The sequence below is a fragment of the Bos mutus genome, chromosome 4 (genome assembly GCF_027580195.1).
Source record: "Bos mutus isolate GX-2022 chromosome 4, NWIPB_WYAK_1.1, whole genome shotgun sequence".
Lineage (NCBI taxonomy): Eukaryota > Metazoa > Chordata > Mammalia > Artiodactyla > Bovidae > Bos > Bos mutus.
Window position 1 is genome coordinate 77,335,106 of NC_091620.1, and position 20,200 is coordinate 77,355,305.

Sequence of the window (20,200 nt, forward strand, 5' to 3'; positions counted from 1 at the left end):
TTAGCGCCGATGAGGAGGGAGCGGACTAGAGAGGGGAGGAGGGGCGCGCGCGCGCCGGGTGGGGAGCCGCTTACTGCTGTCTCCGCTCACACCCCCCCCCGCAGCTTGACCCGGTAGTGAAGGCTGAGAGAGAGGCAGGCTGGGTCCGCCTGGCAGCCTACGAGAGGAGGCGGGAGCGGGAGAGGAGGGGAGCCGAGGCCCGGAGTGGGGAGGCCGGCAGGAAGGGCTGCGAGCCCAGCTCGGACCTTTCTTCAGCCTCCCGGCGGCCGAACGCAGCGCTAGGCTGCTGCGCTGGGAGGATGCCCTGACTCAGTGCCGGACGCTGTGGCTGGTGGCGCCGCGAGCCTCCGGGCGTCGGATCCCGGCATGAGAAACGGCAGAGCTGTGCCGTGCCCTCGCCCAGGAGGCCTGGGCGCTGCGATCCAGGTGGAGGCGTCGGAGTTCACTAATTAGACAGGTTTTGTCTCCCACGTTTCAGTCAGACCCGTCTCAGAGTTCTCAGAATTCCTCTCAGAGGAGAGTAAAGTTAGAACTGCAGGCTGGTTTTCCTGTCAGCGCCCGTACCTCGGGTGCAGAAGGGAACTTAGCGGAGGGTTGTCTGGTGAAAGGCGTTCCAGGCACTGCGGGGCAGGGGCTTCACTTTTCCAAGTTGGAAGAAGCGGGAAGCAGTGGGGTCGGGGCAGCGGCGGTGAGCAGCCTCCTCAGAGAACTGGGCAGTTTCACGCGGGATCTGCGGCGAGACCGCGGGGCACGCCCTCGTCGCGCGCGCCCTCAGAGCCAGGCTGGGACGAGGGGAAACCCTAAGCTGCCCTGAGGAAACCACCTCCTGCTACACTGAAGGAGAAGAAGGTTCGGAGGGCGACCAGAGCGACAGAACCGGGGCTGAAACTCAGCTCGCTGGTCCGCCACCAGGCTTCTTTACCTTCAGCAAGTTTGCAGCCGTGAGGTGAGGTGACGTCCGTGGCGCCAGGATGCAGGAGGGCCGCTAATGTTTTACTCAAAGGCTAGTTTTGTGTGAGATGTTAGGAGTGTTTTTAAAATTCCTGTAACTGGTAAATGAGTTCCATTTGCTTTACTTTCAAATGATACTTAAAAAAAAAAAAAAAAGAAAAGAAAGTTGCACACCCACTCGTCTCTTTACAGCAAAGCATGAAAAGCATTGAGCGGGTAGGATTCTAGCTGTCTGAGAAGACAGTGTGGGAGGCAAGCGGAACAGTTAAAAATGCTTAGTCGACCCAAACAGAAAGACCAGGTTTGAATTCAGGCTCTGCTACTTAGCAAGAGTGTGATCTTGAGTAAATTGTTGACCTTTCCGTGCCTTAGTTTCCTTATTTGTTAAATAGGATTGAAAGTATTAATGTGACAGAACTGTGATAAAGATGAAACCAGGCAATGTATGCAAAGTGCTTGCCTGACATAGATGAGTAGGCACTTAAAATGATAATTTCCTCCTTTTTGCTTCTCTAGTGTAACTCATTGTTTGGGGATATGGGGGATCAAAAGCAGTCAGAACCCAATAAATCTTTAAAGAGATGATTTAACCGTGTCTTTTTTTTTTTTTTTTTTTCATTTGAGAAAAGGAGTCCTGGATAAGTTGGGTTTGATTGATGATTATTTAGTGAGCCAGGGACAGTGCCAGGACAGTGCTCATAATGTCCAGGTGTGAGCAAGGCATTTTGTACCAGTTTCATCCAACAAAGTTGGGTTTTAGCGTTATTAGACCCAATACTAAATGGAAATTGATAATGAAAACAGAATACAGGATGAATTTTTAAACACAAACATTGTAAATGTTAGTATTACCCGTGCATATTAGCTTGTAAATGGTCCATTTACTAACAAACATGTATGGCTAATACTAACACTTATGAAGTTCTTTTGTCATTTATTTTTAACATTTATCACGAGTTGTTCTACAGGCTTTACATATATTAATTTATTTCTCCTGGCATCTTAATAAAGTCTGTACTATTATTATCCCCTTTAATAGATAGGGAAACTGAGGCATACAGAGATTAATTTTTGCAAGGCTGCAGATTTAGTCAGTGGTGAAGCTAATATTCCGACTTAAGTGTTTTGACTCAAGACATGGTCTCAGTCACTGTGTTGTACACTCTTCCTGTGAAGTTACTATATATCATACCAGTAGTCAGTATATAATGTCCTAGAGGTTGGATCTGCATTTTATTGTAGAGGCATTTCGGGAAAAAGAAAACAAATGGAGTAGGAATTTGATATAAAAGCATTTTACTATTGAGGACCCAAGAGAGTCACTGAGGTGTGTGCCAGCTAATTTAGTGTTTCACAGCTCCTAATTCATCTTCTTTGCCCTGAATTGTGATATTAGAGCTGTAACCTGTAAACATTTGTTTTCAGTTGGTTCAGTGTTAGCACTTGTCAATAGAAGATGTTGGAGGAACACTGTTTATAAAAGGGTCTCTTTTCTTGTTTCCAGTGCTTTTCTTCTTGCTCCTGTGGTGTGGTGGTCAGTGAGTGGCTTTCTGGCTAGCAGTGTCCTAAAAACCAGTATTGCACGCCCCCCAGTAATTTGGGCCCAATCCCTAGTGTGTGGCTTCCTAGCAAGCCTCACCAGCAACCCAGTTGATGGCTTCCTAGGACGTTTCACTGGTCCCCTAGCTGGTTTTCTCACCAGCCCAGTTTGTGGCACCTCAACCAATTGCTTGAATATAAAATGGGCCACAGCCACATTATCTCTGATGAGGACTATCTCTCAAGCTTTGTAGGATAGAGAGAAAAGATGGGGATGCTTCTTCTAAGCTATTCATCCATGAGTACTCTCCCACAACTCTGGAAGTAGTGGCTGCTCCCTTAATCCACTATTCCTTTATTCTTTAATGATAGCTTCTTCTCTCTTAAAAGAAGAATTAGTAGTTAATAATTCTTCATATTAAATTTTCCATATTCTAATTTTGGTGTGATTTCTGTCTCCTGACTGGACCTTGACTGATACAAGGTGTAAAATCATGTAGACCTCTAAGTAATACACTTTCTTGAAAATTAGAAGTTGGGGTCTTGCCATTAGCTGTGCAACCTTAACTAGGTCACTTACCCTGTCAGAGCATGTTCCCTCATTTGTAAAAAGGGGGTGAAAATATGTGACAGGGTTGTATGACCATCATGTAAAATTGGATGCTGTCTGCTGCTAAGTCACTTCAGTTGTGTCCGACTTTGTGCAACCCCATAGATGGTAGCCCACCAGGCTCCGCAGTCCCTGGGATTCTCCAGGCAAGAACACTGGAGTGGGTTGCCATTGCCTTCTCCAATGCATGAAAGTGAAAGTGAAGTCGCTCAGTCATATCCACTCTTCCCGACCCCATGGACTGCAGCCTACCAGGCTCCTCCATCCATGGGATTTTCCAGGCAAGGGTACTGGAGTGGGTTGCAGTGGCCTTCTCCTCTTTAAATGCACTTAAATGTGAATGTTCTTTAAAACTGTAACATACTATCACAATTAAAGGTTTTAGTTCTCAGTATAGAAACAGAATAGCAAAGAAGGAGATATTTTAAGAAAAGAAAATTTAATTACATGCATTCTGGGAGATTGGTACATTGTTTCCTGGTTGTAGAAGGGACAGCATTTCATGTAAGATTTATTATCAAATACATATATTGTTTGTTGATTGGTTTGCTTTGCCTAGCTTTTCAGAGATGAAAGCAACCAGCTGAGTCTTTAAGTTGCTCAGGTTTTCAGGTCTCTTAAAAATATGAATGAAAATGAAATTATGACCATTTTGAAATGTAGATTCAGGCTAATTTGGTTACTTTCTGTTCTGATATCCTTCAGATTTGGTTTATTTCTCCTTTGTCTCCTTTACCCTTTCTGGGATGAATGCCTCTGTCAAGAAATAATTATTTGTTGCTGAGCACTCTATGTACAGAACATAGCAGTAGATGCTTCATGCTACTCCAAAAGAAAAAATAGTTTAGGAATCTTAAAAGTTAAAGAAAAAAAAGCATGAGTGTTTTCAAACCTTAAAATAGTTCTATGAGATGGATGCTTGCAGCAGACCTAGTCCTGATTCTTTAGAATCCCTTTGATTGGATCTGCCTTACCCCAACTTCTATGTTCTTTTACTTCTCAGAGTCAGCCCCTGAGACTTCCTTTGGAAGACTTCCCTAAAGCTACTAGACTCATTTTGCCTTCAGGCACAGAGAGCCAGAGAGAACCACTTGGGAGTTCACTTCCCTCCTAGGACACCGCTTGCCAAGGTCTTCCCTACACAGTAAAAAAGTCTCTAGTAATAAGAAAATCTGAAGTGTAATTTACACCCCATGGCTTCCCTGCAGGATCATGCTGATGCTAGGATTTTGCCTGAAATCACTTGCCTATCTTGCTTACTCTCTGATTTATGTGTTTTTCCTGAAAGTGTTTTCTTAATGAAACACTTGCCTACAATCCTTGTCTCAGAGCGTGTTTCCGGGGATCCTGGCCTAAGATTGCAATTCCTTTTTTAAGATGGGGAAACTGAGTCTCTAGTATTTTAAATTGCCAAAAGTCTCACTACCAATAAGGGGTGAATTTGTGAATGATCCACGTCTGTGTAACTCTAAAACTCCTACTTCCAATGCTTTATTACATTTAAAGTCCGAAATACTGAGTATTTTTAAATTTGACTGTCTGGACAGAGGTGGACACAAAGTTCAACAATTGATTGATCAACAGATATAAAAATTATATTTATGTATTAAGAGATCTTTAAGTGTATGAGAAGAAAAGATAAAGAACCATTGACAGTAAGACAGTATGGTATATCTCACTTAGGAAAACCTTTATAAAGGGTGAGACCTTTATACAGCTCTGCCTGACCAGAGCTCTGACGAAGATATGACTACATTTTAGAAGAAACTGTAAATGTTCAATGTCATTTTCAGTCAGGGGTTTTCTTCATGCCAAGGCTGAGTTGGGTATTTGTATTTTTCCTGTTGGTTCTGTAACAAATTTCCACAGAATTGGTGGATTCAAAACAATACAGATTTATTATCTATAGATGTGGAGGTCAGAAGTCCAAAATGGTTCTCATGGGGTTAAAATTAAGATATTGGAGGGGCTGTTTCTTCTGGATCTCTAGAGAATCCTATTCCTTGCATTTTCCCACTCCTGCAGGGTGTCTGACCTCCTTGGTATGTGGCTCCCTTCCTCTAACTTCAGTGCCAACAACAATCTGTTAAATCCTACTTATATCCTATCACTATGACATTGACTCTTCTGCTTACTGACTCTTCTTTTATTGGATTGTCCAAAAAGTTCATTCGAGTTTTTCCATAACATCTAGAAAAAGCTAAGGGAAATTTTTGGCCAACCAAATACGTTTCAGCACTCTTTTGATTATACCAGGCACCCAGGTAACCCAAGATAATCTCCCTAGTTTGAAGTCAGCTGATTATAAGCCTTAGTTCACTTGTAAACCTCCTCTCCCTTTGCCATATAATGTAACATATTCACAGGTTTTAGGGAGCAGAATCTAGATATCTTTTAGGGGGCCATCAATCTGTCTACTGCAGTAGTATACTACATATTCATATCCTCACTGTTTCTAACTTAGTTCAGGGATCAACATAACTACCCTGTATTATGGTGATTAGTTTCCTCTCCCTGCCTTTACCTTGAAAACCTCTGATTGCATTAGCTGAGAGAACTTTCTGAAACTTCCTTTTTCCTCTGCTTAAAATTCACTAATGCTGCCCATTAAATACACAGTCAAGATAAACTCCTTATTTCAGCTTGTTCCTCCTCTGTTGCTTCCTAACTCTGCAATCGTGTCTTGCCATATCCTTCTGGAATTGGAACCCGGGACACCCCGCTAATTTGGATCCTCCAAAACAAACACCAACAAAAGAAAGCCCTATATAGCACTGTTCTAGGTCCCTTGGAATATCATTAAAAACAGACATTTTAAAATAGAATTTCAGTAATATTTTCATCAGGGCAGTGAGGTACATTGCCTTGTGTCTGTCCTCCACAGTACTGGGGGCCAGAGGCAGCTGACCTGGGTGTCCTACTAAAGGGTCGGGTCTAGGTCTCCCCTTCCCCTTACAACCCTTTGTTTCATCCATCATGAACTTCTGTTTCCTTGACTCCTATGCTGTTTCCTGATACTTTGCCTGAGATATAACCCTCTCTCTCTATTTATGGGGCTTGTACTTGCTCACCCTCTAAGACATACCTCTAAGGCCCTTTTCTCTGAGAAGCCTTTTCTGACTTCTTTTTTTTCCTACTAACACAACTCAAACTCTTCTTTATGCCTCATGTTTCCTTTGTGGAAACATAACTTCTAACTCACTTATTTTCAAGTCTGTCATCCACAGCAAGAATAGGTGGACTTTTATTTTTAGTTCGTCTTTCCACTCATCATTTTGCACATTCTCTGGCACAATGTAAATAAACATTCAGTAGAACTCCAGCTAATGATGAATACATCCAAAGTGATAGTGTATAAAATTCATTATCTAACCACTGCCGTAATGTGAATTTTAATGTTTAGTGTTAAAAAATTACCTCTTTACGTTCATATTAACATCTTAAGAAAATGGAATGTGAAAGAGCATATACTGATGAAGAAATGACAGAATATACTTAGCCCTGAGGCTGAGGTTAAGAAAAGAAGCCAGATTCTTCAAGAGCTTGGAACAGGGTCTGAAAAGTAATACTGGTGGTGGTGGTGGTGGAGGATAAGTTTGACCTCTTGACCTGCTACATAGTTTGTCCATAGCCATTCCTATTATTAAACCTTTTTCACTCCCTGTTACAATATTCATACAAAAATAGAAGTCCGTATTTATAAGGAAGATTTATTTGGCATAGTGCAGAGCTTCTTAGAATGTTCTATCTGAATAACACAATAATGATATGCTCACCCATCCACAACCAAAAGTAATCTTATTTGAAGTCTCCAGTTTTCATTTAAAAGTCCTATGGATCTTACTTAGGTTATACTCTGTGGTAGGATCATATTTATACCTATGTGAAATATGACTTTTCCCTCAAACTTTGCCTAAATGATGTTTCAGGAGGATCTTCTGTGTTTTCTGGGCCCAGTCCAGTGACTCCATACATATGCACAACTTATGTTCAGTGACTGGATTATAGGCCAACTCCCACAGAGTTTGGTCTATAGAGATAGATGTGAGGGGGGATAATTTGAAACCTTGAATCTTTGGCTTAATTTAGCAGAGTGCAAAACATGAGAAGAGGAAAACACTGAACTCAGATTTGTAATATTTTTTACTAAGCAGAGAGGAGAGGAATGATCTTTGAAGAAGACTGTGTTCTAAGGTGAGGATCTAATGTTGAGAAATCAGACCTCAGGAAGTTAGTGAGGGGAAGGTTTAGAGCCCTAGACTTCTCCAAATATGTATGGAACTGCTTATTTTTTATTTGCTATCTTGTCAAATCACATTATAGTGCTAATTCTCTCTACCTGAAAACCTCAAATGTTTTGACGATTGTAACATTTAGATTCCCATCAATTTTTCATAGAAGGGCAGAATTGTTTCATTTTAGTCTAGAATTAATGCCATTGGTTATGCTTATATGTTATAAGCTTATGCTTATATGTTTCATAGAACCTTCTTACTATTTTTAGTTTTGGTCTTAGTACTGGGAATATATGGTCCAGCATATATTAGTACTGGGAGCGAATATATGGTCCAATATCTCCAGATCTCAGGAAATTAGTTTCAGTCAGGACTATCAACCAGACACCTGGCCCTGTGTGAAAGATCTGGGGACAGGCAAAATTTGACTACTTAAATATATGAGTATTAGATCATTTTAGCTGCTAGAAAGTTCTGAATGAAATGACTTTGGTCTTTGTAAAGCACCTCTTTATGTGAAATTCATGGACCATGCAGGTTACACAAAGTGAGGAAAGAGAACTGCAAGATTGTTTAAATCATTGCTCCATCTTAACTACAAAGTTCAGAATGCATGGAGTGAAATTTGACCAGCTCAAGAAAAGAAGGCATGGAAATAATTTGTTCTGTGACTTTAAAGTCATTGCAGTATTTTATGTAAATAATAAGGTAAGAACTTTTGATGCTTTTGTTACCTTATTTAACATATGCACAATATATGACAGAATAATACTGGATTTAGAAATGTATTCCTTCCTATGCAAGCATACTTCTTGAATGTCAATATCTGAATTTATGTTTCTTTTTTATTGTTTTGCTTTTTTACTTACATGGTGCCTGTCAATCTTTTATGATCAATTTACTTCCTACTAAGCTCAAAAAGATATTCTTATACCTTTTATACTTTCAGGCCTTCCTTACTAGATTTTTTTAAACAGTTCAAAAATTAAGGTACTTGGATTTCATGCCATCAAGTTGTTATATTTGATGCCCTCCTTTTTTAAGTGAGTAGTTCGATTGCTGCCACTTTCTACTTTGTGATTCTAAATCTTTTAACATCATCTTACCATTTTTTGATGCACTCTATCCTTATAGAAAACACTTATTTATAAAATACTATTTATCTCTTACATTTATAAGTGCTTCTGTTTTTCCCATTATTATTCTTCCTGTTTTCCAAACACACATCTTAATTTATTATTTTTCTCTATGTATCTCCTTAGTATAAGCCTTCACTTTCTAATCAATTCCCATCATAAGTTTTAAAAAATTTAAAATATGCTGCATGCATTTTTAACATGATGTCTACTGCCCATGGGCTTTCCAGGTAGCGCTAGTGGCAAAGAACCCGATGCCATTGCAGGGGATACCTGACAAGCATTCAATCCTTGGAGTTGGGAAAGATCCCCAGAGGCAGGCATGGCAGTCCACTCCAGTATTCTTGCCTGGAGAATCCCCTGGACAGAGGAGCAGGCTACAATTCATAGGGTCACAAAGAGTTGGATATGACTGAAGCGACTTAGTATGCATGCACTACTACCCATATTCTAAGCCTCTCTGTTACTATTTTTTTAATCATTTTGTTATTGCTATAGAGTGACAATAGTTTCCATTTCAATGAAGTAATAAAAGCAAAAAAAAGCAGAATAATATCATGGGCTTAATTTTTGTCAGTAGTGGAAAATCTTGTAGGTATAAAGAAAGTTATGGAAATAAAGTGAACATATTCTATCTTGAAATAATAAGGAACAGTCAGATGTGTTTTCTAGGCTTTGGAAAAACATACTTCAAAAATTCAAAGAGAGGTGCATCATGCTTCCTCAGACAGATTATTGAGAAGCTAAAATGCAGATGAACATTTGGAGGCAAAGCAAATGTAATTGTAATCATACTAATTATAATAATTTTGCAAACCTCACCAGACAGTATTCTGTATGGTGTAGTTTGCTTTTAACCATACTGAGTGTCCAAAATGTCTTTCAGAATATGATGAATACTTGTGATCTTATCCCACCCTTCTCCCCCATCACATGTACATATATATTCCATATATGTACATATCATTTCATCTAATCTATAGATTCATTGATGCCCAACCATTTACTTGGTTAGGGGATTCTTTAAAACTCCAGCTTAAATAAACCTCTTATAAAAGTTTTTATTTATTTATATGTAATCAGCTGAAAGTAATCTTATGTACTGAACTCCTATGAAATGCTACCTGATGCTTTTCATCACATTTCTTTCTCTTGTATTATAAATTTTTAGGCATATCTTAGCCTCACTTATAGTCTATAACTTGAGAACATGACATGTTCATATTCCTCACAGTCACTGGAGTGAAGGAATATACATTATAGGAAAAAAGGAGATACCTAACTACAATATGACTATGAAAACATCTATTAAGCACAGAGTCAACTGACACTAGTAAAGTTAGCCTAGAATTTAAGAATGTATTTTAAAAATCAAGACAATAAGATGTTTGCCATCTGGGAAGATGTTAAAGTTTTGAGAAATTTATCTCCCATTATATCTCTCAAAGAGAATACTTTTTAAATGTGAAAAAAAAAGTAAGTTTCATTAAGAGAAAATTTTAGTTTAAGATGAATCAAAAGTAATTGGAAATCATTTATTTGCTTTAGAGTATTTTAATCTTCCAACTTCTTTCAGTTAGGTCCTAGGGCAATAAAAAAATCAGGAGATATAGCAGGCTGTTTTCTGCAATCTCTGAAGAAAAGTGGACATTCTGGGAATTAGTGAAAGATGGGTGAAAAGCAAAGCTATCATGATTTTTCAAAAAAGAAAAGATCAACTCCACAAACTATAGACCACATACATTAGGAGGTCAAGAGAAAAATGTCAAACATGAAGCTAGCACAGATGAAGAGCAAGGCAAATCAAATAAGGTGCATTTTTCTTTATAAAGCATGACTTTTCACTCTAGATTCATATTAGCTTAATCAGTAAGCACTAATGCCATTGCTACTTTTCATAGATCAGCAATGAATACTCAAAGACCAGGCTTCCATCATTCTGTTTAATATCTTCAAGTAATGCTTCAGTCTGCAAATCCTGTTTTAACACATTCTCCATATCTGACTTAATCAGGACTATACATAATTGGCCTTCTCATGAGCGCTCTTACTATTTTATATACTCTTCTGACCAACTCCTCCCATTGTTGCTTCATATTAATTTTTTAGGATCACTCCTAATCCTTTTTCCTGATCCTTTTTCAAAATATCTTTTAAATAATTTCTTGAATAATTCACTGACCCTAAGGTGTTCAAAACTTGAGGACCCACTACTACAATTGTATACTGTAAATTTACAATGCAAATTTAATATGTTTAATATATTTAAATTACAGTACACAATATAAATAAAAATGACCTCTGAATAAAATATAGGATAGCATTCAAAATTTTACATTAAAGTGTGATAAATTTTAGCCCATGTTATTTAAGGACAACTACTAATATTTTATATCCAGTTAATATTGGTTGTAATATTGGTCAGTTATGAATTATATATGGTCTGGCTCAGATGGTGAAGCATCTGCCTACAATGCGGGAGACCTGGGTTCAATCCCTGGGTCGGGAAGATCTCCTAGAGAAGGAAATGGCAATCCACTCCAGTACTCTTGCCTGGAAAATCCCACGGACGGTGGAACCTGGTAGGCTACAGTCCATGGGGTCGCAAAGAGTCAGACATGACTGAGCGACTTCACTTCACTTCTAGATTTAAATGGTTTTCATTCTGTCTGCCCTCTGATAGATAAGGATAAGAGGCTTATGGAAGCTTCCTGATAGGAGGGACTGGCTGTGGGGAAAACTGGGTCTTGCTCTGTGGGCAAGGCCATGCTCAGTAAATCTTTAATCCAGTTTTCTGCTGAAGGGTGGGGCCTAAGGCCAAACTGTGGTAGGGTAATGGCAGTAATGGCAACCTCCTTCACAAAGACTTAAACTAGCATGCTGCCACCGCCCCCAAGATTGTTGTAATCAGTGTCCCTGACCCCACGGCAGGCCACTGTCGACCCGCACCTCTGCTGGAGACTCCTGGACACTCACAGGCAAATCTGTCTCTTGTGGGGTCACTGGTCCTTTCTCCTGGGTCCTGGTGCACACAAGGTTTTGTTTATTCTCTTCAAGAATCTGTTTTCCCAATCCTGTGGCAGTTCTGTAATCGAATCCCACTAGCCTCCAAAGTAAAATTCCCTGGGGGTTCTCAGTCCCTTTGCAGATCCACAGGTTGGGAAATCTGTTGGGGGCTTTTGCAATAGTGCGAGAATTTCTTTGGTATAATTTTTCTCCAGTTTGTGGGTCGTCTGCTCAGCGGCTCTATGGTGGAGCTAATGGCTACCTCCTCCAAGAGGACTTAGGCCACACTCTGCACCTCCCAGGTCTGCTGCAGCCAGAACCCCTGTTCCCGTGGCAGGCCAGTGCTGACCCATGCCTCGGCAGGAGACATTCAAACACTCAAAGGAGGTCTCACTCAGTCTCTTGTGGAGACTTTCCCTGGGTTCTGGTGCACACGAGGTTTTGTTTGCACCCTCCGAGCATCTCTGGTGGGTATGAGATCTGATTTTAAACAAGATTGCACCCCTCCTACCGTCTTGTTGGAGCTTCTCCTTTGCCCTTCTATGTGGGGTATCTTTCTTTGGTGGGATCCAATATTCTGCTGGTTGTTCAGCAGCTAATTGTGATTTTGGTTTTTTCGCAGAAGATGAGCACATGTCCTTCTACTCCACCTAGTTTTGAGTCTTAATTAAATAATTTGCCACTTTAATAAAATTACGAAATTTTGAGAACATATTTTTAATGTAATGCAATTATGCTTTCTACTTTAGGCTATATTTAAAATTTTCTATTTTCCACTATATGGAGATAAAGGAACTATTGCCTTAATTTAGTAACAATAGGTGTTTTGGAGTTTTTCTAAATCACAGTTGAAGAAGTAAGGGGTCCTATGCACTTGGTCTGTTTGATTATGGGTCTGCAGTAGTTCAAGGATTCACTCAAATATTTTACAGACCACAAGAACAAACATACTACATTTTTTTTCTGTTTAAGCCCCCAGACTACTTTAAAGGATGTCAGTTTATGTATAAACATTCCCTAAAGCTCCCAATTGAGCAGGATGCTAAATTTTAAAAATCTAAGTTTTCCCAGTACTAATGGAGATTTACTTCCTAACCATTTTCTCTGGAGACAAAAGTAGGTCTCCTCGAGGATAGGACATTTGCATATGAGGTATGATACAAAGGGCTAGAAACATTTTTTCTGCTCTCTCCAAAATTCTTCACTATGTTTTTGTCATTTTGCCTGATAATTTTGCATTACCGATTTATCCTTTTGAGATAATAAAATGTATCTATCTCTGAAAAGGTTTCTTCTGCTTTAGTCATACTCAATTGGCTACTAGTGAACAAAATATACTCACTACAGAATAAAGGGAAGATTGCTAACTCACAAATCCCTCGTCTGTACTACACCAAACGTTGCTTAGCAATTTCTACAATTTTTTCAGTCTAATTTACAAGAATAAAGAGAAATGAAGGGGATATGAGTATGTTACATAAAGTTATAAACTTTATATTTACTCTGTGTTTCTATTCTCTATTGATTTAAAAACAATGGAGAAAGAAGACTAATAAGTGGGTATGGTAGGATGGCACGAATTCATTTCAGTTTGTGGTATTGACAGGTGACTTTTAAGCCAAGAGTTGAATGAACATACAGTTGTGTAAAAATCTGGGGGAAGGATTTTTCAGACAGGGTAAAAGGGTACTAGGTACTGAGTTGGCAAGGGACTGGACAGGTCAGAGACTAAGTAATTTCTACTGTCATTATTTTATACCTTCCATTATGCTACCACTTAGGTTAGTCTCTAAGGCCTTTTATGCTTTGGGTTTAATTCTTCTCTCACCTCTTCTCACCATGTTCCAGGCTAGTCTATTCCTCTGTGACTTTAATAGCTGTTTCTTTTAATAGCTTCTCATTCATTTGTTATTACCTAATAAACTGGTAACTCATCTCTTAAAAGTTACTGCAAGCATTCCCTCTTTGAGGCAGTCTCTAACTCTCCTGCCCACTGTGCAAAGAATTGCTCAGTTTTCGTGCTACCATTAACTTATGCACTTGAGTCACTGCTTTGCAATTAACTAATGTGTGTGTCTCGTTTTATCACTAGTTAGTGTCTTTATGATAGAGACATTTTTCATTCCTTGGGACCTATGATCCATCATAGTAGTAGTACTACATAGTGCATAGTACTAGTAGTATATAGTAGATTATACAAACCATTGTTCAGTGAGTGAATGAATGGAATGTCTTTTTGTTGTGATTTAACTAATGTAACATTTACCTTCAGAACAGTTTCTTCAGAACATATTTATTTTAGTTAATAACCATAACTAGTCTACACTATAGCTATATTCTATAACTACTAGAACTTATATCATTATGTCATTTCAAAACAGTAAAATGTTAAATGTTATCCTTCATATTTAAAGCAAACTATGCTCATGGAAATATTATGAAAAGATTGAGTACTTTTTGAAACATTTTTAATTTTTCCATTTAGCATACTTTAGTAGATTTTCAGCCTTTTAAATATGTTAGCATTAAGAACCAGGTACTCCTTGATGAAAATCATGATTTAATAGTATATTTTATGTAGTCTGTTCTTCTTTTGAAGTTAGGGTGATAGAGTTATGTTTGAGACACTCATTACATTTTTTTTTAACAAGAACTCACTGTTCTTAATTTGTAAAGTGAGGACTTTTTCAATTCCTAAGAGGCTGGTAGAAGTGGAATAGCTGGATGAGGAGCTGCTATGGGGAAATTATAACAGATGTAATAAGAGAGGAAGGAGAATACAGACCTTTGTCAGGGAACAACTACTTTAAGAGATGACATACTTTAGGGGCATTCTACTTTAAGAGATGACAGAAAAATGGCTTTAAAATAACCATGCAGAATTGGAAGTACATATTTGGAACTTTTTTCCCCCAAAAGTTTCCAATATATTGGTACTTGCCCACTATCTTAAGGAAATAGTGTCTAAGTAGTTGGCATTTGTTCTATGCTTTATCCATAGTCATGGAGAGATTTTTCACCTGCAGGTTCTTCTTGAAGTTGTGGTACAGTCTCCTGATAGACATTTACTGAATGAACTAAGCTAATGAATAGAAGTCTAAGCCTTTAATATCAGTGCCTTTATTTAATTGTTTTTAAAGTTTGTGTCAATATAAACTCTTAGATTCTTATTTAATCTAATGGATTAGAAGACTAATAGCTCAAATACTTTCAGATATGACCTGTTGGAGTTCCTTTAAGATGGAGCCCTTATCCTTTTGATGTGTCCCCCAGATAATTTGAATGTTTCCCTGTTTGCTAATATAACAAAGTGTTCCAAATTTATCTTGTCTTCTTCCCCAGCTCAGAAATCTTCCTTTCCCCACAATTAACTCTGGTATGTTTTTAGTGGAAAATGATATTTAGAAACCAAGATATGAGATTTGTCTTATTTATTGCTACTGGTAGAGCATTTTTTCTAAGCTCTTTCAGTAGAGAGACCTAGGAATTGTATATAGAAATATTTCAAATATATATATGTGAAATATGTTAAATATACAAGAAAAGATAACTCAAATTGCCATTTTACTATGAACAAAATAGTAACATTTTTGAAGGGAAAATATTTGTAATCTATGTAGGATGGGCTTCATTGTTGTTCAGTAGCTCAATCGTGTCCAACTCTTTGTGGCCCCATGGACTGCAGCATACCAGGCTTCCCTTTCCTTCACCATCTCCCGGAGTTCGCTCAAACTCATGTCCATTGAGTCAGTGATGCCATCCAACCATCTCGTACTCTCTTGTCTCCTTCTCCTCCTACTTTCAATCTTTCCCAGCATCGGGGTCTTTTCTATTGAGCCAAAGTATTGGAGCTTCAGGTGGCCAAAGTATTGGAGCTGCAGCCTCAGCATCAGTCCCTCCAATGACTATTCAGGATTGATTTCCTTTAGGATTGACTGGTTTGTTCTTTGCAATCCAAGGGAATGGGCTTAGAAAGTAGTAATATTGATCTTGAACAAAGTACACCCAAACAGATTTCATTAATAGTGAAACACCACACATCTTAGAATCTTAGTTGTTGGTGGGAAACATTATCTAGAACTGTGATCTAGATTTTATATGGTATACTCTTGCAGTGTTGTTCTGGATCTGTGTTGGAATAGAAAAATAGTATCAGTAATATTATAATATCAATAATAAAACAATACCAAAGCTTGTGCTAATACTTCCCAACATGTTTTAACAACATGGAGAAAAGATATTGAGCATTTGTTACATTCAGAATCTTGTAATGAATGTATATTTATGAGGGGTATAAACAAACAAGGAAGTAATGGCACTATCTATATGGAAACAATAGTAGTGTCCTCTCTTTGGATAACCACAGTAGCTATAGATGCAGTAGTAACCATCCCACTTAGCAATAGCTTGATGATTATTTGGCTACCAATAGGAATAACTCGTTAAAGAAGATGATGAAAAGTTATAAGCATCTAAATAATCACAATTTACATTATAAAATCATGGACTGTGTATCCAGATTCTTACAGAGTTTTCTCCCAGCCTGTCATGGAAGACTTTTCTTTAATAGCCTGTTTCTCCTATTACAGTGAAAACCAGACTTCTCTACTTAATTACTGATTCCAAAGATTAAATTGTTAAAGGTAACAGCTTACCATTACTTATTTATTTGCTTTTCTAGAAAAATTAAGTATAATCTGATAGTTTAAAGTTTGTTTTGTATAGTATAAGGAGACAAAGATTCTCATTTTAATAAACACTTGCTAACTATTGCATTATAGTAATTTACTAATGACCTGAAAACCTGTAAAAATATGTGTACATGTATATGTGTATGTTCATATAATGCACATGTTATTTTTGACTTTGGAAATCATAAAAGATAAAATAAATACCTGAAGAAACTACAGCTGTAATTTTTTTTAAAAACCGAAAATGTTGGAAGACAGAATTAACTATTGTTAAGAAGTTACTGCATGGTATATACCATATGTTTACCAAACAATATAATTGCTAGAACTATTATTATACCTATTTTATAGAGGAAGAAACTTAGACTACCTGCTTTATTAACCTTGATCAGCTTCTTGTAACTTGTAATTAAATGCATTATAGAAATAAGACTCAAACCCACATATGTTTACTCTCAACCCCATGCATCACATAAACCTTCACATGAAGTACATCACACAAATCACACTACACCTGGCCAATGACAGTTTTATTAAACTGATTCTTTTTTTGTCTGTAAAATAAGGATATTTTCCTATCTTAGCCATCCTCATTGTTTTTAATAATCACTAAGTGAGTTCACCACACATAATCTTTTTTTTAATATTCTGTATTCCTGATTGCAAAAATAACTGTGACTCAGTTATGCTTTGAACTTAATTTCAGTGCTGTTAATTAAAACATATATGTATACATCTGAAAAATATCAATCATGACAATATCACAGAGAGCTTGTTTTTGAAAAATAACTTAAAATATAATTGAAAATTAACAAAGGACATAGAGAAGGTTTGAACCAAACATATGTGGCTAAAAGCTGGCCCATAGTCATCGTAAATGGATTTTATCCAAAAAAGGATGCCAAAAGACCCTAGGATCCCAACAGAGAGAGTCTGTGAAAAGATGGCCTGCTGATAACGTAAATCACAGTGAAATGCAGTTGAGAGATGCCTACTTGAACGCAGAGAGGAATACATGGTCTGAAGAACCCTCCCTACAAGGAAATGAAACACCCTGCAAGGGAGAAAGACCAAGAGTCAGCCGTGACACCTGCCAAACCAGAGAGCAAACCAGAGAGCAATCCATGATGGCAGCTCACCAAAGTACAAGCATACTGTGCACTCACATCTCCTCTCTCCACCATCCAAAAATCCAGTTTGGTCAGAAACAGTGCTAATTAGCATTTGAGAAGGGGAAGAAGACAAGTTGGGAAAATAAAGGAGTATCTATCCAAGTCATACTGTATACTGTATACTACAGGGCTGTCTTCTGTTGCATGGCTGATTAGGTGAGTGCAGAAGCTTTAATTTTGAATGAAGTTTGGAATCTTTATTATTACTCTAGCTGTACTTACCAGTCTCTAAGCTGAAAATGATTAAAGTATCAGGTGGATTTTTATTTTTTTTAGTTAAGAGAGCTGTGGGGAAACCAACCAAAATTTTATCCAGGGGAGGAGAAGAATTACGTTATAGAGCATACTTCCAGGAACATTTTGAGAGAAAACAAAATTACTTAATTATCTCATATTTTAAAAATTCTTGTTTGGTTATTCTCTCAATTGTATTTTTATATATTCTTTCTTCCTGTATGCTTTATAGCTTTAACTATAAGCAAATAAGTATAAAGTCTTCATATGTAAGATTATACATGTTTTCCTTTATAATTGGAGAAATGGTATTTTATCTGAACCTCACATGTCATGTGATATATCTGACACTCTATATCATACCTGGATGTGACTGTTTATAAAACACAAATCATCCCAAATTAAAGGATCAAGATTAGATTTGAAAAGATATATTCAGTAAAATGTGTAAGATGAGACAGAATTAATTCTAATTGAATTCACAGAAGACTTGAAATGAGATGTAAATCCGTAATATATATTACATTAGATATGAATTAGTATTAGATTTGCATTTAGAAAAATGTACTATGTTCAGTTTTGAGTATTACTTAGACAGAATATTAGGACAAATATCCTATCTTGACTGTCTTCTCCTCCAGCCACCGCCTAAATGCCACTGAAAAGTCTGTTCATCTTGATTATCAACATTAAAGATACTAAAGAAGAATGCAGCAAGTATAAGATTTACATTTAGTGGGAGAGAAGATATAATTAAGAAACATTTTTATAAGTGTAGAAAAATGTTCCTTAAGAGGTAACAATTTTAACACTTTAAAAGTCATAATTATCAAATATTGAATTTTAGATATTAAGGCCAAAAAAAACCCCCACACAATACAAACAGTTTAAATGTTCAGCATTTAGCTTAAAGAATCCATTTTGGACTTCATATTCTGCTACCAGTATGTAGGCATTAAAATTGTTATATGAAACATATTGGTAATTAACTCAGAAAAATCCTTAGAATTTGGATTTGGATTTAGATGTTATTTAGATTTTAGATATTGTCCATAGGAGTTTGATACTGTTTATAACATGGACCCTGAAGCCACCATTTAAGTAAAGTATATTAAAAAAAGAATATTCCAGTATGCAAAAACTATTATAGCCTATAATGACCTTATTCTCATTAGTATAATGTAGACAGTAAAGTATAAAAAACATTATATTATTTCATTAAAACCATCAAATATAGCAAAAGTGAATAGTTATTGAAATTTAGTATTACTCTAAAAATTTATGCTGCTTAAAAATACTGTTGTGATTATACAACATTCTGAATTCAATGACTTTTAGACAATGTTAGTTTCCCACTTAAGGGCTGTCCTCACTTTCTTCTTACTTTTGTTCAGGTTGGCAATGTTCCCAGATGAAATGTTCACCTTTTAAGAATCTATTGCATCCAACTGTGGCAATGTACCAAAAGTGTAGGTGATGAGGTATAAATATCTTTCTACTAGAGATTTCTGGGAATATTTTTGTTTTTCTAATACAGACATTCTTTTTGTCCCTTTCTTTCCAGTCTACAGCACAGCTAAAGAGGGAGCAGCCACCTTACCTCCATGTTTGGACAAGCATGAAGATAAGAACTTCCCTGTGTGCATGATGGAAAAAAATGATAGAAGGGGCCAAATTCCCATCACTAATACTTGTTGATATGTGAGGAAAAATAAAATGCTATTACAAAGTTAAGCTACAGAAATGGGCTTCTTTTCTCATGCAACAGAATACATCACAATTCAGATAATGTCCATTAAAATGAGTAATAATGTCCATTTTAAAGGATTAATCTGAGGGACCCAAAGATACATTACACAATTAAATCTCAGGAAAAAATAGATTTTTTAAAATTCAATGTGATTTTGAAATTGATCTTTCACAATCTTTTAGTTATCAAACTATTAAATACATTTGACCATTCAAATAATTTTGTGAATAATGACAATGAATCCTGTTACTTTCTCAGTGTGCGTATGATTGTGTGGGTGTGTGGGTGGGGCAGACAGATCATCACCTGTACTTCTACCAAGAGGCTATAAATTGTAAATTCCTTGGATTTTATTAATTTGCAAGAGCAATCCACAGCACTCAGTAAACTAGTTAAATTACTAGGTTACCATGAAAAAGATGCTTAAGGCAAGAGATGGGGAAAGGGTACAGAGCTTCCATCCCCTCTCTGAGCATACCATTCTATCTGCACCTCCACACATTCACCAACCTGGAGTTCCCAGAGAAACAATATGAATTTAATGGTACTGGGGTGGGGTTATATTGGGAAAGTTGGTGGGCAGAGAGGAAGGAGGAAGGAACCTGGGTGGAATTTTCTAGAAGTATATTTTATAAATGATCTCATCACACACACACAAAATTGGAATTAAAAACATAGTAAGTATATGAGAGGATTTTTTCTTGTTGTTCAGTTGAAAAGCTGTGCCTGATTCTTTGTGACCCCATGGACTTCAACATGCCAGGATTCCTTGTCCTTTACTATCTCCTTTACTATGTCAAATTCATTCCACTGAGTTGAGGATGCCATCTAACCATCTTCATCCTATGTCACCCCCTTCTCCTTTTGCCTTCAATC

At 37.3% G+C, this 20,200-nt stretch overlaps 1 long non-coding RNA gene across 3 annotated transcripts; it reads left to right on the forward strand.

Moving 5' to 3' along the window:
* The first annotated feature begins 126 nt into the window (after positions 1-126).
* LOC138987637 (uncharacterized) lies at positions 127-19,308 on the forward strand. Of its 3 annotated transcripts, XR_011464026.1 has the most exons (5): positions 127-946; positions 7,873-8,043; positions 16,067-16,120; positions 18,969-19,043; positions 19,139-19,308. It is a non-coding gene; the product is annotated as an uncharacterized lncRNA (long non-coding RNA). The 3 variants fall into 3 exon arrangements; XR_011464027.1 differs by lacking the exon at positions 18,969-19,043; XR_011464025.1 differs by lacking the exons at positions 7,873-8,043; positions 16,067-16,120; positions 18,969-19,043.
* The last annotated feature ends 892 nt before the right edge of the window (positions 19,309-20,200 follow it).